Source organism: Sceloporus occidentalis, unplaced genomic scaffold (assembly GCF_023333645.1).
Source record: "Sceloporus occidentalis isolate IW3139 unplaced genomic scaffold, rSceOcc1.0.p SCAF_7, whole genome shotgun sequence".
Lineage (NCBI taxonomy): Eukaryota > Metazoa > Chordata > Lepidosauria > Squamata > Phrynosomatidae > Sceloporus > Sceloporus occidentalis.
In genome coordinates this window covers 51598929-51613014 of record NW_028316987.1, presented here as the reverse complement: position 1 = coordinate 51613014, position 14086 = coordinate 51598929, and the positions used below count along the sequence as shown (strand labels likewise).

At 41.2% G+C, this 14086-nt stretch overlaps 1 protein-coding gene across 1 annotated transcript in view; it reads left to right on the top strand.

Annotated features, from left to right (window-relative positions):
* The first annotated feature begins 3443 nt into the window (after positions 1-3443).
* UBE2E1 (ubiquitin conjugating enzyme E2 E1) overlaps positions 3444-14086 on the top strand; it is a 135447-nt gene continuing 124804 nt past the window's right edge. Inside the window, exon 1 of the mRNA XM_089532940.1 lies at positions 3444-3547. The gene's annotated coding sequence lies outside the window, so the exon portion shown is untranslated. The remainder of the gene's footprint in view (positions 3548-14086) is intronic.

The following is a 14086-nucleotide window of genomic DNA, read 5'->3' as shown; positions in this document are numbered from 1 at the left end:
ATCTTATAAAACAGTTCACAGAACTTTCTCCTATAAAATCTTCCTCTTTCAAAAAAAATTAAATAAATAGTTTTTGATAGAAATGGATAGGCAGAAAGATGATACAGCTCCCTTTTTACATGCTACACCATCTTATTTGCCTCGTCTAAAGAGGAGAATTTAGTTGCATGCTATAAGAAAGTTACTTTCTTAGACTACAGCTCCTAGAGGACACAAGTTGATTTGCTAGTTACGGCTATGTTTTTTCTAAGTTACAAATGAAAGATGGCACTGTTTTGTTTTTGTTTTTCCAGTTCCCCAGTGTCCAGGTTTTCAATGATATTTCCATTTTCTCTAGCTACTGGTGATGAAAACTGACCAATACAATGTATGGGAAATGAATCAGAGATTCATAAAACACATAGTTCAACCTACCTAGCCATTAGGGTTGCCAGGCCTTAGGGCATTGGGCTAAAGTCTTAAGGCACTGCTGGGGCTTTGGATCTCTGGGCATGAAGACAAATCCCTGGGTGAGTGGCATGTGGGGTAGGGAATGTTTGTTATTTGTATATGACATGGCTTTAAAGCCATGCTGAGTTGTCTGGCCCAGTTCAAAGGAGCCTGAATGTGTACTGCATCTGTGCAACATCAGTGCACCAGGTAACCAGGAGTGAGGGGAGAGGGATGGGGTGAGAGATGATGGATGTCTGCACTTGGGCCTGTTCTGGCAACTGAACCAAGGCAGAGAATAGTGTACTAGGGTTGTGATGCATAAGCCTTCTCATTCTTCAAATGTGGCAGCAACAGCATATGGCCTGAGTGAAAAGCTTCTTGAGGAACAAGTGATGAGTCTTCAACAAGTGCCAGAAGAAGTTTAGGGCCAGGAAAAATACTCCATGTGTCATGTGGGCTCTGGCAGCAAAAACATATGGTATAAAAGCCCTACTGGGAAAGGCATCAAGTGCTGCAGTTACTGCGTGCCCTTTTCCAGCCTGAAAAAATGCTGCCCTATCTTCCCTGGGTCTGGGCTGGCATATTACCTAGTTAGCAACCTTTTACCCAAATTCTGGGCGTCATTCCTGTTTCCACATTTCACCTAGTAGAAAACTCAGCACCACAGAGACTCAGTTACTATGACTAAAGTGGGGAAAAGCCAAAAGGGAGAACAAAACACACTGAGAGGCCTCATGGGGGCATCTCAGGGGTGCCCTTTACCTTTGCACAGTGCCCCGCCACTGCCCTATGGCATCACAAGGGCTAACCCCTTTGACCTCACATTCTTCCATTCCCGGGTTTCAGGCCCTGAAACTTCAGGCAATAGAATAGTGCTGATCTAACAATCTGAATACTTATCTTATTATTATTATTGTTAACCTTTATTTATAAAGCGCTGTAAATTTACACAGCGCTGTACATACAATCTTTTTAATTGGACGGTTCCCTGCCCTCAGGCTTACAATCTTGCTTCTCGTTGTTGTTGTTGTTGTTGTTTTGTTGTGTGCCGTCAAGCCATTTCCAACTTATGGCAATCCTAAAATGAATCTATCATGGGGTTTTCTTGGCAAGATTTGCTCAGAAATTGTTTTATCTTTGCCTTTCTCTAAGGTTGAGAGAGTGCAACTTGCCCAAGGTCACCCAGTGGGTTTCCGTGGCCAGCAGGAATTTGAACCCTGATCTCCAGAGTCGTAGTCCAATGCTCAAACCAGTGCATGATACTGGCTCTGTATTTATTTTGCTAGCTGCTCAGTAACTGAACATGAAACTGAACATTTCCAATACCAGAACCTAGATCTTGGGTAACACTCAGGGCATCCTTACTAGATTGCATTCTCCCTTCTTTTCCTGTTGTTTAATGAACCTTAATAATCCTTCTTCTTTTCCTCCACAGGAGAGAGGGAAACTACCGGCATATCTTTGGGTCAATACTCTAAATTCTGCCTCTCTCTCTTTAAAAAAAACAGAGGAAGAAGCTGTAATCTACCTTAAATTGATCAGGATAGCTGCAGGCACAGCTGACTCCTACAATTCAGCTTTATCCATGTCACCTGCAACTGCTAAGATACGCTTCACTTGTTAGGCATCCTGGGCTGAATTTGGCTCTCAGTCATGCTGTTTTAAATCAGGAATTATTCCATCGGTTGCAGCCACATTACTCTGGATTTGCACTGGAGAAACGGCAAGAAGAATCCAGCTCTTTCATTCTCTTTTTTCTATCCAATTGCTCCAGCAGCTGAAGGCTGCATACTGTATAACATTTGCACAGTATAGGTAGTGTGGAAATACCCATGGGGATTTCTAAGTCACAGAAACCTAATGTTATTTGTATTTACATTGAACTCTCCAAGAATACCAGATATTTCTGCTGCAAGATTTAATTTTTGCTCACATTAGGAAAGGAATTTTTAAATTTTATTTTCAAGAAGATTTAAAATTACAAACAGTACAGTTAAACAGAAAAAAGGAAAGGAAATAGAAAAAAAAAAGGGGGGGGATAAATATATACAGTGGACCCTTGTTATATTCTGGGATTTGGTTCCAAGATCCCCCATGGATAACAAAATCTGTGGATGCTCAAATCCCATTAAATATAATGGCATAGCAAAATGGTATCCCTTATGAAAAATGGAAAATCAAGGTTTGATATTTGAAATTTATACCTTTTTTTTAACATTTTCAAATTGTGGATGCTTGAATCCATGTTTAAGAAATCTGGGTATAAGAAGGGCCAACTGTATAGAGAGAAAAAGAAGGAAAAGATTGAGAAAGGGGAGAAAAGGGAAAGGGGGGAGGGAAAGAGAAAAGGGGGGAAAGGAAGACGAAGAAAAGAATATATATATATATATATATATATATATGATATAAAAATATTTTTAAAATTTGGAAAGGATGTCAAAAGATTACAGTTACAGTAGCTAAGTCCCCCAACTGCAACCACTGACCCCTGACCTTTGATAAGAAAACATGATAGGATCATGGTTGTATGTATTTAAATAGGAATCAACAGCTGCCAGCTAAGAATTAAGATCTTGAATGGAATAATGTATTAATTTGTGGGGTTTAAAAAAAAAGAATTTGCTGCACATTTTTCTGTCATGGACTGCCCTGGGCCTGACTTAGAGGCAGAGGACTCAGACTCTGAAGACATGGAGGAGGCTGAGACAGGGGCAGATCTGGGGCTGTATGGATCAGCAGTCCTAGAGCAGGCTCAGGAAGCTGCTGAGGGAGAAACAGACTCTATGGACTCTAGGCTGCAGGTGCTAGGACCTGTGGAGAGAAGGCAGGTCAAGGAGTCCTTGAGGAGGTCTTCCAGGCTAGAAGCCAAGAGGAGAGCTAATAGGTTTCAGCTGAGGCCTTTTAAAAGACCTCCAGCTGTAGCAGTGAATAACCAGTCTTGTTGTTCCTGTGTTTCTTGCTCTTTGATTCAAGACTCTGGTTATCTGAGTTCTGGACTTGCCTTGTTGACTACACTCTTGCCTCTGCCCTTTTCTGTGGCTGACTGGTATAACCTTTGGACTGAACTCTGGACTATTCCTTTGTATAGTCCCCTGCTGTGCTGCCCTCAGTAGAGGTAAGCAGGATATTTTCTCATATTGAAACAGAGAATATTAGGACTAATAAAAGGAACTATAATACTCAGTGATAGTTCTGTTGCTGTCTAATGCACTCCCCTGCTGCACCCCAAATTCACTTATGGGTATCTCTCTTTGAAAGGTGGTGTTTGTAAAGATTTGCAAAGATGTCTTAGTAGGGCAGGGCTCCTACTAAGAGTTAATGTGTTTTGTTAATCATCAGTGATCTAAAATGCCTACTTGAATTGCATTTACATTCCCATTTAAATTTCAGCTAAAATTCTGTACTGAAACAGTTGCCAGAATGAAGCTGACAAATGTCATCAGTTACTTTATTCAAACCCACCCCATCCCTGTCTTGAATTTAAGAGAAAAGGAAATGGCTACATGGATTTTTGACAACCCCTTTTCTCATCCACCCCACTCTTCTTTTGCTTTGCTGTTCTCACCACCACTACCACTCTTATAAATTCATCTCCTTTCTTTGTTTTGCTGATTTGCACATGGATCCCAGCAAAAGCCCTAGCGAGAAGAGCTTCAGAATTTAGTTTCCTAGGACAGATAAAGCATCTCTGTGCAGTGTCTATTATTCAACACATGGAAACAAAGACAGACAGCCACCTTCCAAGCTGCTCTTGGTACATGTTGTTTAAACATCTTTTAACCCTGGAATTAAGCAAACTTTTGTAGTCTAACCACGAACAAAAATAGGCAAAGATACTTATAAATGCTTGTATGTATTAAAGAAACAGCTGAGAAGAGTAAAATCTAATAGCTGTTTTAACATAGCCTTCCATTTAATTACTTAATAGCTGTACTAATAACTTAATTTTGGAATTAAAATTAATTAAACCAATTAGAAGTTAGAATTCAGTTAATGCTGAAAGTCCAATGAAGCAAAATTAAATTAAATCAAGTTACCCCTTTGTACTAAAAAAAAAAGGTATATTGCATTGAAAATTGATTTTATTTAGTCAGTTTGTATAACTATTCACTAGTGGCCTAGGCAGCTCACTAGACTTATTATAAACTTGTCCATATGAATGTAGTGGGCTGCCTTCTACACAGTTGGCCTATTGGCCTATTTTCTCTTGATAAGGAACATCTATGTATTCCTTGCCTAAGAAATAATTTTTTAAAATATTTTTTAAATCTTTATTCTTCAAATGAAATTATATTGTAAATATGTTCAATTGTGTTTAACCATATTTTTTAATAATAGTGTTATTTAATTCACTTTTAACTTTTGTAATTCGTTGTTTTAGCTATTACTGGGTGGTGTTTTGTTTTTTTAACTATTGTAAGCAGTCTTAGATCCCTGGTCTTAGAAATCGCCCCAATTGTGTTGCACCGAGAGGCGGGAAATAAATGTTGTTATTATTATTATCCCACTTTGGGAGAAAGGTGGGGTATAAGTGCAATAAATAAATAAGAAAACCCTATGAAATTCATGGGGTCACCATGAGCCAATAGGTGACTTGAAGGCACATACACGCGTACACAAGGAACATCTGAAGAAGGCTTCTGTCTGTTTGATTGACTATAGAGAGAAGACCTCTTGTAACTGATAAAGCAGGGTCCTCAAATAGACACTCCTGTTCAAGTGAATATGAATAACGCCCCTGTTCAGACTTCCAAGCTCAACACAGAAAATTCACAGATGGAGAGGCTGACTTCTTCAGCAGGCACCCTTTTAACCCTGAGGTTAGGAGGTGGCCACCATAAGAGTGTTAAGTTCTCATGACTATTCAAGAACTGAGTAAAGTCCATTTCCTTTGTTATGATCCAAAGAACCAACAAAAAGTACATAAAGGCACAAAAATAAAACATGCGACACAAAAAATGAAGCACAAAAAATACATAAAAGCCTAAAACGAGTATGCACAGAATGTTTAAAAAGATCGAAACAGCAAAACAATTACAGCCAGCTTTTTTATATCTAATACAACAGAGCTCTGATCCTGGCCACCTCTGAAGGAAATTTAGGAATAGCCAGGGACACTTTAGAGCACTTCTCTTCCAATAAGAACCTAACATAAATATGATCTAAATTTCCTGGGTGTTTGCTCAATAATGGGTGCATTATATAGCAACGGACTTGGTTATAAAGACAGCAAGAGAAAAGGATATGCTTCATCGACTCAGCTTCCGTAATACTGCAAGGGTACCAGCTTTCCAAAAAAGGAACTCCAGCAAATCTGCCTCAGAGTAATTCAATAGGATAAAGTCACATCTGGCCTTAAAAATATCTGCGGTAGTTAGCAACCATCAGGTTCTTTAAATAATCAGCAATTTGAAAAGGCCCACCGTAATAGACATTCATTGCACTAGGGGATCAGGATACATATATAAGAGACCATAGATCACAAAATGCTATGTCCCACAATCTTTGCTGAACAGATTTAATGGCAGTGCTATTCAAGAACCAAAGAGGGGTTTGCTGCCAGCTAGACAATGCAGAGTTTGGTAATATTACTTTTCTGGACTTCATTGCCCAAAATCCCCCAGGCAGCATGGTCACTGCTCCATTAAACTCCGGGGCTTGATGCATTTTAATATACTGCTCTCTAACAGACACTCCTGTATGCTGCAGTTTTTCAAATAACAAGTTTGTCACATTGTCACTTTTCATCTTTAAGATGATCGTCGAGTGAAGTAACCCTGACTTCACTGCTTGAAGTCCTCAGCCCACCTATATGTCCTTGTGGCAGATCAAGAAAAAAACTACCTCTTTTTAATTTTTATTTGTTTATTTATATGTCACCTGTCTCCTAAATTGGACCCAAGACAACTCACAAAGATAATACCCAAGCTCTGCTAGCCATCCTTGTTATATTTGCCAAACACATTGATGCTAACTCTTGGGCCTTGGTGGCAATTATTGGCCAGAAAAAAGACAGGCAAGGAGAGATGAAATCTAAGCATCTGTGTTTGTATTGCTTGTTTGTAGACATACGTAGGCAGTCCTGTGGGAACTGGGTCTTCTCTCTGGATGAACAGGGAAAGGCAAAAGTCTTTGAATAAAATGAAGTCAAAGGCTTTCATGGCTGGCATCCATGTGGGTTTTTCAGACTATATGGCCATGTTCTAGAAGAGTTTGTTCCTGACGTTTTGCCAGCATCTGTGCTTGGCATCTTAGAATCATAGAGTTGGAAGAGACTACAAGGGCCATCCAGTCCAACCCCATTGTGCCATGCAGGAACTCTTAATCAAAGCATCCCTGACAGATGGCCATCCAGCCTCTCTTTAAAGACCTCCAAGGAAGGAGACTCCACTGCACTCTGAGGGAGTTTGTTCCACTGTTGGACAGCCCTTACTGTCAGGAAGTTCCTCCTAATGTTGAGGTGGACTCTCTTTTCCTGTAATTTGCATCCCTTGCTCTGGGTCCTATTCTCTGGAGCAGCAGAAAACAAGCTTGCTTCCTCCTCAATATGACATCCCTTCAAATATTTAAACAAAGCTATCATATCACCTCTTAACCATCTCTTCTCAAGGCTAAACATACCCAGTTCCCTAAGTCTCTTCTCATAAGACATGGTTTCTAGACCCTTCACCATTTTAATCACCCTCCTTTGGACACACTCCAATTTCTCCACATACTTTTTGAATTGTGGTGCCCAAAACTGGACACAGTATTCCAGGTGGGGCCTGACCAGAGCAGAATAGAGTGGCACTATTACTTCCCTTGATCTAGACACTATATTGATGCAGCCTAAAATCGCATTGGTCTTGTTAGCTGCCGCATTACACTGTTGACTCATGCTCAACTTGTGGTCTACTTGGACTCCTAGATCCCTTTCACACGTAGTTTCATCCAGCCAGGTGTCCCCCCATCCCTTATTTGTGCGTTTCATTTTTCCACCCTAAGTGCAGTACCTTACATTTCTCCATGTTGAAATTCATTTTTTTAGCTTTGGCCCAGCTTTCTAATCTACTAAAGTCTTTTTGAATCTTGATCCTGTCCTCTGGAGTTTTAGCTGTTCCTCCTAATTTGGTGTCATCTGCAAATTTGATAAGTATGCCCCCAATTCTGTCATCCAAGTAATTGATAAAGATGTTGAATAGCACTGGGCCCAGGACAGAACCTTGTAGAACCCCACTGATCACTTGTCTAAGGCAGTCTCTGAAAATGCCAGCCACAGATGCTGGTGACACATCAGGAACAAACTCTTCTAGAACATGGCCATATAGCCTGAAAAACTCATCCCCCAAAAAACACAAAAAACTATCTTCAAACAAATTCAGCAACTGCAGTTCAAAGGAAAAAAGTTACTTTTGGGCTACAACTTCCATAAATCCTTAGCCAGCATGAACAAGCTTTGCAAAAGAAAGAGCATGACAGAAACATATTTCACCAACACTGCGGTCATATACGTCATTTATATGAAAGATGATGACCTGACATTAAATATTTAAAGGCAACAAGATAACATCTTAAGTACAAAGTGATTATGGGAAATTTAGCATCAAATATTTATATAATTTTCTCCTTTGATATCTTCACAACATCCTTGTGAGGTAGACTGAATTCAAGATCACCAACTGAGTTTCATAGCTGAATAGAGATTTGAACTTAGCTCTTTTCAGTCCTGGTCTGATATTACATTGGATCTGTTCTCAGGAAATGGGGAAGTGTCTGAAAAGATAAATAGACTGGAAGCCTCTTTATGTAATAATAGACATGGACTATTAATATGTCTAGTCCATAACATTTTTTCTGCATTGATCTCTCCTCTTTTTCAGCTACAGAACCACATTGTTTTATAGCCTTCTGGCAAACAGCTGTGCTATTTTTATTTGGGGGATATTTTTTTTCTAATTCAGCAACAACTTCAGCAGGAAGCCGATACACTTGACAACACAATTTTTCAAGCAAAACTCACTTCTCACGAATACTTCTCTGCAAGCAATTTAATGAGAAAAGGAACACTACCTCTTTTGCCAGTCACAGTGTTTTCATATTACATTAGTTGAGACAATTCCAGGTCATGTAGCCACCATTGTGACCTCTTGTGGCCATTTTATTTATGAACTAAGCAGAACATTGTTTCTTCGGATCGGATCCCATTCACCTGCATTAGATCTTGCTGATAATTTTGAGGTCAAAATCAGTATCGTTATTAATAAAGTTGACTTATAAGGGATTGCCTGTTTGAAACTGTAGCATATCATGGACAAAGTACAAAAACATCCACACTATAACTGGAATAGAATACAGTCGGCCCTTCTTATACACGGATTTTTTATACACGGATTCAAGCATACACGGTTTGAAAATGTTCCAAAAAAGTATAAATTTACCTTGATGTTCCATTTTTTATTAGGGATACTATTTTGCTATGTCATTTTATTTAATGGGACTTGAGCATACATGGATTTTGTTATACACGGGGGATCTTGGAACCAAACCCCAGCGTATAACAAGGGTCCACTGTATTATTTTATAAATAATTGCTTTTTTCTCCTAAAGTCCTCTTAGAATTTGATTTTAACCTTTTAAAACACTTGAATGTTAGAAAGGAAAAATCAGCCATGTGGACTAGTAATACAAAATATGTTTTAGTTTTGGCTGCCGGTTTTATCTTGGCTTTATATTTTGCTGTCTTTAGTCATTGTTTTATGTTACCATCATTGGATTTTGGACTGTGAACAGACTTTATACTGTCCAGAGAATTCTGGTTAGCGGGTGGTTTAAAAATCAAATGAATAAATAGCCTTTATAAACAAGACTGATCTTACTATTTGGCTGTTAGGTTCATGCATACAAGGAGGAATTTAAATTCATTGCCACCATCTGCATATGAGAGTCACAAGACTCTTGCAAAGTGGTTAACTGCTAGTTGCCAGAAGTGTGATTAGGCCACTTGTAACCCATACATGCAATTCTTGATTAGCACAAAGGCTATCCATTTTGTAATTTTGAAGTGTAACCACTTGTAATGTTAGTTCCTAAAGGACAGCTGTATCACCAAAGAAGAATTTTTAAAAAGCAGGTGGTTCTGTTGATCCATATCAACAAACTTAGCATTTTTCATCTCCACAAGGATCAGGTTTTTCCTAAAACTCATGGGTCTTAACTGCACTTCCAAATAATTTGCTTTACAAGAAAGAGTAGGGCTGCCATAATTTTCTACCACCAAACTGGAACAAAATGTAGGACAAAATTTAGTCCAAAATGTAGGAAAAAATTACCCCCCCCCCAATGTAGGACATTCAAGAAAAATGGAGGGCACAACCAACTAAAGGCCAAAAACATGAATAAGTTCTTTTAAAAAATTAATATAAATCTTTATATTATAGAGATCTTGTTGTACCTCTGAGACTGTCGGGTTGTTCCCACTTAAGATTTGAAACGATTTAAAATACAACGTTTTTAATAAAATCGATTCAAAATAACACTGTTCTTATCCCGCTATCCAAATCGCTTTGTTCATCGTTCCCATCTGGTAGTTTAAATCGAAGTTTTTACCTGCAAGCGTTCCTACTTGGCATGAAATCGGTGTTTAAATAAAGCGATTCTTCTCCTCCATACCTTATTTGGAGCTGTCAATCAATAGTACGTCAGAATGATGTAACGTTAATCCGGAATATTTGGAAGCGATTTATCTTTTGGCATCGTTTCCATTTCATTGACTGTTTGTGAATTTAGCTTTCCAGAGGAACTATGGGATAGGTTTTGCATGACAGCATCCCCTCTTCATGTCTCCCAAAAGACAGCCAGGGAGAATCCCTTCAGAGAGCACAGAGATCAATGGGGGAGGCTTCTGGCAAAGCGAAGCTCTTTCCAGAGGAACTATGGGATAGGTTTTGGAGGGCAGCATCCTGTCTCCCAAGACAGCCAGGGAGAATCCCTTCAGAGAGCACAGAGATCAATGGGAGAGGCTTCTGGCAAAAAGCGAAGCTCTTTCCAGAGGAACTATGGGATAGGTTTTGGAGGGCAGCATCCTGTCTCCCAAGACAGCCAGGGAGAATCCCTTCAGAGAGCCCAGAGATCAATGAAGGAGGCTGCTGGAAAAGCAGGGAGGGAGCACTCTTCCCAAAGATTCTCTTTCCAGGGTTGGAGGAGAAGGCAGATTCCATTTGAGAAATGGAGGGAGAAAGGCTCTATCCCCCCCCCCCCCCCATTGATCAGAGCCCTTCCTTGCCTGGGCGAGATCAGATGCCTCCTCGCAAGGAGCCTTCCCTTCCCTGCCTGGGCGAGATCAGATGCCTCCTCGCGAGGAGCCTTCCCTTCCCTGCCTGGGCGAGATCAGATGCCTCCTCGCGAGGAGCCTTCCCTTCCCTGCCTGGGCGAGATCAGTGCCCAAGCGGGCAGGGAATGCCTCTTTGAGAGGAGCCTTCCCTTCCTGCCTCTCCTCCGTTAGAAATGAGCTCTCCCCACACAGAGGGGAGGTTGCAATCCACCGGGGGAAGCCTTGTACTCCTTTGGCAGATGCAGGCGCTTGAGCAGCCGGGACTTCAGGCGCTTAAAGCGCTGAAGAGATTAAGCGCCTGTAAACCATTAAAATAAAAAATAAAAATAATCCTTATCTCTTATTGAAAGACCACAGCGGACAAAGGGGTGAGGGAAGCAAAAATGGCGACAGCCAGACAGATGGGGACAGAAAGGGCAACTCCCCCAAGGACAGCCCCATCGCACTCCGCTCCTCCCAGTCATCTAACGCAATTTCAAAGGCTGTCGTTCCTATTTAAATGCTCCGGTTCCTAAATCGAATCAATGGAAAAACGTAGGTCAGACCCTAGTGTTTTTTTAACACGCGTTAAATGAGGAAAACTCGAATCAAAATTTTATTCCGCTCTACAATTCGATTTGTAGTGGAGACGATTGCGGGTTGCTCTAGAACCGTTCTAGGTTTAAATCGGATCCTAATAGGAACGCCACTCCTTCGATTCAATTCAGAACGCGGGGTTTCACCTAGTGAGAACAACCCCTAAATGCATCAGAGAAAGCAGACTTTAGGAAAGCACATGCTGCCAACGTCTTTCTTTCAGTTAATAATAATAATAATAATAATAATAATAATAATAATAGAATACAAGGACATAGAGATTTTGGAAAACCTCTGAGACTAAACACATCTGAGGAAGTGCAGCAGGAGGCAACAGTAGAGGAGAACTAGGGTTCAATCCCTTCTTTGGGCATTAAAAAAACCCACTGGGCAAGTCACACTCTCTCAGCCTCAGAGGAAGGTGAAGGCAAACCCTCTCTGAATATACCTTCCAAGAAATTCCCTGGCAGTATGAAGGGGGAGAAATCTTAATTTAAAAGTTTTTATGCACAGATGGTAGTCGTTTGATAGGTAAAATGTACAAATTGCTACTTATATTTGACAACAAAAAAGAGCAGGTTAAAGAATATATCATTAATTGGACAAAATAAATTGGAACATAATATTTGAATGGACTGACGGGTAAAAGGTACAAGGAAGACCCATACAAAACTATGTATAAATGCATATTACCCCAGATAAATTGGCTAAAATGTATAAAGGATATATATGGCATGAATGCCCCAACATGGGCTTGCCATCCACCAATTTAAGCACACGCAGATGGCAAACCCCATTAGTTTCTATGGCTGCCTTTCTGCATGCCCCTATTTAATACCAGAGAACTTGAGGTCCTGCGGTTTTTGCCATCTACCTGAATCAAGAGAGTCGGCAGCTTAAATCAAGATAGTAACTTCTTCAAGATCAAGGGAAGTAATAGTGCCACTCTATTCTGCTTTGGTCAGGCCTCACGTAGAATACTGTGTCCAGTTCTGGGCACCACAATTCAAGAAGGATGTGGAGAAGCTGGAGTGTGTCCAAAGGAGGGCAACTAAAATGGTGAAGAATCTGGAAACCATGTCCTAAGAGGAATGACTTAGGGATCTGGGGATGTTTAGCCTGGAGAAGAGAAGGTTAAGGGGTGATATGATAGCCCTGTTTAAAAACTTGAAGAGATGTCATATTGAGGAGGGAGCAAGTTTGTTTTCTGCTGCTCCGGAGATTAGGACCTGGAGCAATGGATGCAAGCTGCAGGAAAAGAGATTCCACCTCAACATTAGGAGAAACTTACTGACAGTAAGGGCTGTCCAACAGTGGAACAAACTCCCTCAGAGTGCAGTGGAGTCTCCTTCCTTGGAGGTCTTTAAAGAGAGGCTGGATGGCCATTTGTTGGGGATGCTTTGATTTAGATTTCCTTCATGGCAAGGGGTTGGACTGGATGGCCCTTGTAGTCTCTTCCAACTCTATGATTCTTGGGCAAGTCACACCTAGGCTGGCCACCGCCATGCCAGAAGTGCAGCAAGTGGCAGCAGTGGCGGCCCCATCTTTCCCCCAGCCCCCCCCCCCACAAGCAGCAGAGAGAGGCCTAGGCTGCCCACTGCCATGCTGAAAGCGCAGCAAGCAGCAGCCCCATTCTTCCCTCCAACTGAGGCCTACATGGCCTTCCTTAAGAGCTCCTCTTCCTCTGGGCCACTGCTCCTTGTATGGGAGAGGCTGTAGGCGGTGGGCTTTCAGCTCCTCCATTGGCCAAGCCCAGAGGAGGAGCAGCTTTTCAATTCCACAGCCAAGAGAGAACAGTTGCAGTTAGTTTTAAAGTTGCTACAAGGTTCCTTTATGTCTTTTTATGCTGATGCGGACTAACATGGCTATGCTTTTCTACTCAAGTATGTGGCGTAGTGGCTCAGTGGTTAAGACACTGACTCTGACAATTGCAAGACTGGCAGGTCAACAGTTCAAGGCCCAAGCACCTCGTGATAGAGTGAGCTCCCTCCATTAGTCCCAGCTTCTGCCAACCCAGCAGTTCGAAAGCATGTAAAAGTGCAAGTAGATAAATAGGTACCACATCGGTGGGAAGGTAACAGCAATCCATGCAGCCATGCTGGCCACATGGTCACAGTTGTCTTTCACAATGTTGGCTCTTCAGCTTAGTAACGGAGATGAGCACCACCCCCTACAGTTGGACACAACTTGGCAACCTTGTTGAAGGAGAAACCTTTACCTTTTATGTGGCGTAGTGGTTTGAGTGTTGGACTACAACTCTGGAGACAAGGATTTGATTCCCAGCTCAGCCATGAACCCCACTGGATGAGCTGTGAGAAGTCACACACTCTCAGTTTCAGGGAAAGGCAATGGCAAACCTCCTCTGAACAAATCTTGCCAAGAAACCCCAGTGATAGGTTCAATTTAGAATTGCCATAAGTTGCAAATTACTAGAAGGCACACAGCAACAACAAACTGCACTACAACAGGATAGTTCTGAATATATTATTGCTGGGAACATCCACTCCATTCACTCCACCTTATTCCCATCTACTGTAAGAATTGCAGCTATGGCATATAGATGACTTGGAGGACTTGGGGGAATACTTATCAAATTTGCAGATGACACCAAATTAGGAGGAGTAGCTAATACTCCAGAGGACAGGATCACGATTCAAAATGACCTGAACTGACTAGAAAACTGGGCCAAAGCTAACAAAATGAAATTCAACACGGAGAAATGTAAGGTACTGCACTTAGGGCAGAAAAATGAAAAGCACAGATATAGGA